Source organism: Chrysochloris asiatica, unplaced genomic scaffold, assembly GCF_000296735.1.
Source record: "Chrysochloris asiatica unplaced genomic scaffold, ChrAsi1.0 scaffold00058, whole genome shotgun sequence".
Lineage (NCBI taxonomy): Eukaryota > Metazoa > Chordata > Mammalia > Afrosoricida > Chrysochloridae > Chrysochloris > Chrysochloris asiatica.
The window spans coordinates 8859195-8863651 of record NW_006408576.1 but is presented as its reverse complement, the minus strand read 5'-3'; positions in this window follow the sequence as shown (position 1 = coordinate 8863651).

Here is a 4457-nt window from a genome sequence, read left to right as displayed (position 1 = left end):
GACATAGCCACAGAGGACTAGAATGGAGTGTGAAACATCCAGCTGATAACAAGAGAGGGCATATGCATAAGAACACCCACACTTGCAGATAATACCCCCTTGACCTGGCTTCAATGACTGGATGATCAGAGCTCACCTAGAAGAAAGAAGAGGAAAAAAATTGCAATCTGATGCAATTTGATGAACTTGACCTACATCTATGGATGCAGTAGCTCAAAAGAGGGAACAAATCTTTACAGTGAGGATCAATCTCACCCCTCCATACATAGAGTAGACAGGGATGGGTAACTTGGACTTTGGCTACACAAAATGGTGGTAACGGGGGTACTACAAAGGCAAGAAGTAACTGGCTTACAAGCTTTCAAGAGGGAGTCTAGATCCAGAGGGTATGGAGGAAGTTAGACTCTCCACTGAGTATCTAATCTGTCTGTGAAGTGTCAATGAAAGGAGATGTGGCTAGGTCTCTTGTGATACAATAGTTAATAATTGTTATCAGGACTGATTGTGAGAGTTGGATATGTAAAGGTAGACATTTTATAGCAAAAGGAGAGGAGTGATTGACTTTGCAGAGCAGAGGTCCTTGGGACCATGAAGGGGGAAGAGCAGAGAGCGGGAACCTACCCTGAGAAGCAGTGACACCAGAGATGGAGACAGAGACTGACATCAAGAGATGAAGTAGCTGGGGACTTTAGACCCAGAGAGGCAGACAGGCTGTGTGCTGATGACTGGGGGGCAGGCTTGCAGGTTATACCCTTTGGTTGGTTGATGATGCATGGAGGGGATTGTGACCATGGCAATGACGGAGTGTTCTCCCATGTAAACTATCACATAATCCACAATAAAACATTTTTTAAAAATGTAAGGAATACAAAGTGTGACTGTACCAAACAGTAATGGTTAATATTCAACCATTTCAATAGGTCGCATATAATCAAGAACCGATATTATTGAACAAAGAAGTCCAAACTGCAATGAATACATTGGGAAAAAAAACAAAAAACAAAAAGCAAGGCACCATTATTTATGAAATACCCATGGCAATGTTTTAACAAACTTGAAACTCTGGAAACACTCATTAATCTATGCCATGAAATTTGGAAGTCAGGTACCTGGTCAACTAATTGAAAAAATTTCCATGTATGTGCCCATTCCAAAGAGGGGTTACCCATCAAACGATATCATGAGTATCACATGCAAGCACAACTTTCCTGAAGATAATTCAAAAATGGTTGCAGCAATACAGCAACAGGGAGCTGTTAATGGAAGTAGGGATACCATTGCTGATGTCAGATACATTTTGACTGAAACCAAAAAATATCAAAAGAGGTGTACTTGTGCTTTATAGACTATGCAAAGTCATTTGATTGTGTGAATAATAACATGCTATGTATAATGTTAAAAAGAATAAGTATATCAGAAAGCTTAGTTGTGTAATTGAGAAACCTGCAGAAAGACCAAGAGACAGTCGCTAGAACAGATAAAGGAATTTACAGAATGGTTAAAAATCAGAAAAGGTGTGAGCCAGGGTTGTATCCTTACACCATACTTAGTTAATCTGTTTTTACCATATATTTAAAGAAACCAGTTTATATGAAGAACAACATGGTATCAGGATCAGATCAGTGCAAGATCTATTAATAACCTGTGTTATACAGATAACAGATTTGCTTGCTGGAAACAGAGAATTTAAAATACTTACTGATGAAGATCAAACACTATAACCTTTAGCATGGTTTCCTCAGTGTAAGGAAAACAAAGATACTCACAACTGGACCAATAAATACCATTGTTATAAATGAGAAAAGATTGACATTTTCAAAGACTTCACTTTGTTTGGATCTACAATTAACATTCATGGAAGCAGCAGTCAGAAATTCTAAGAATATCTTCCATTAGGCAAATTTGAGTCTTTGAAGTGTTAAAGATCAAATAAATCAATTTGAGGACTGTGGTATGACTGCCCAAAGCTATGGCATTTTTAAACACTTAATGTGCTTGAAAAAGTTGGACAATGAAAAAGGAAGGCCATAGGAAATTGATGAATTTGAAGTAAGGTGTTAGTGAAGAATATTAAAAGTACTATGGACTGACAAAAGATCAAACAAAACTGTCTTGGAGAAATATAGCCAGAATGCTCCTTAGAACTAAGCTAGAATGGCAAGACTATTTCTTTCTTTGGACATGATGTCAGGAGTGATAAGTCCCTGGAGAAGGATATCAAGCGCTTGGTAAAGTGGGAGGTCTTTGCAAAAGCATAAGACTCCAAGTGAAAAGGGTTGACACAGTGGTAGCGTGAATGGATTCAAACATAATCACCATTATGAGGATAGTGTAGAACTCAGCAATGTTTTGTTCTGTCATGCATATGTTCTCCATGAACTAAATCTATGGCACTTAATAACATACATCCTGTTAGTTTTATTATCTTAACTAAAATAAAAGAATTTATTAGAATTATTGAAACTTAAAATTTCATGTTAAGTCCCCTTCCATGCTGATGTGAGAATGCATTTTGTAAGAAGTAACTCACTAAGATGGAAATGGCATCACTGAAGAAAGTCTTAACAATTTGCATCTGCAAATTTTCAGTCCAAAAAGAAAAAAACTATTTATGGAAGTCATTTCTTCTCTGTAACTCAAAGAATAACCATAAGTCTGAATCAACTCCAAGTCATTTTGTTGGGATATGGACAGCCTAGTTCATCTTACATAGTTAACTTTGAGTTTTTGAACATTCTTTTTCTTTTAACTTAAAAATGAATTTTGATATAAAATATTTGAGAAAAAAAAGGTTTTTTATTTAGAAACTAATTTATCTTCAGTATTTTCCACACTTAAATACAAGTACTTTCTGACGTTGATCGTGTTATAATCTAGTTGAACATGGATATTCATTGGTCACCACTTTAATTTGAATTTCCCAGCAAGCTGTATTTTCTACTTCAATTATAAGGATCGCTGGTACAGTATTGGGTTAAAAGCTAAGCTGAAAATGACAAGGTTATCAGTTCACACTTCACAGGAGAAAAAGCTCTCTTCTCCTGTAAAGATTTACAGCCTTGGAAACCTAAACAAATTCTCTATGAGTTGGAACCAACTCTGGTACACAACTACCATCACTACCACTTGAATTATATTTCATGCACAAGATATGGTCCATAACTATAGCTAGAGAGCTTATGATATTCTGTATACAGTCTATATTGAATGTATAGGATTAGGACTGATCCCAAAGACCGCCAAAAAGAAGTCTGTAAATGGTAGAACATTTGTATTAGAAGAATGAACCAAGAATCCATCCCATACATCATTTTCAACATGGATCATTGCAGTCCCTGATTTACAAATAGCTTATGATTTCATGTCTTTGTAAGCTGAGGACATGTCTTTCACATTCATAATTCATAATAAAATCATTATCCTTTGGTTATCAGACTCATACTTATTACCACTGACAGTTAAGTTGCAAATCAAATTGCCATTAAAATCTCATTGATTTTTAAACAGTGAAACAGAAGTTTTTTTGTCAATCACTGAGATAAGTCTCCAAGAAAGGTTTTATTTTCTATTTATTGTTTTCTTTTTGAGAGACCAATTCCATACCATATTCTATTATATATCTTTACCTTACTGCTCTCAACTCCCTTTTTAAAAAAAAAGAAGAAAAAAAAAAAAAAGTGAGGGAAATAATAAGTAAATTCAGCTGGAGCTGATTTCCTGTCTCTATGGCCACCACATCAGTAACTGTTTTCAAAAAATACAATAGCTTTTTCTTCCCTTGTTTTTCAGTATTTGCATTATATAATTTATTGTTTTGATTTCTGTTGTTGTTGCTATTATAAAAGGTTTTGTGTACACTTTAGAAGGATATCAAAAAAAGTAACAAACAAACAATGAACTGGTTGGAAGTGGGGATATTGTTATTGCCGTGGGGAACATTCTAAGGACTCTGAATTCCATAATTTGGAGGCTGCCTTATTCTAGAGATAAATGAAACTAACCCTCTTCGAGTGCTTTTTCTGGGTTTTAGAAAGAGTTTACTTAGAAATTGCAGCATTTTTTGGGTCATTTTTTGCTTTTATTTTAAATCCCAATTTAAATCAAGTCTAAAATCTCTTCAGAGTAATGGATTTAAAAAAAAAAAAAATCATCTCAATTATGTGTCCACTATATTGAAAGTTCCATTAAGGCAGCTACATATGTCTAAGTCTATTGATAATAGTGTCTGAATGCTGTCCCTGAAAAGTTCTTTTAGACACTAAATTATGACAGTTTTCAGAAAGAAAGAAAAAACATGCTATTCTCTGAGCACAGGTGTATTCACATACACCAGAAAATTGAAATCCAATTCACAATGCAATATTGGAAACAATTTGAGCCTGGATCCAATCTAGCCAAGGCTGAAATAGCAGAAGAAATGACTTTGAAGACAATTCTGCCATTTTTTTTTTTTTTTT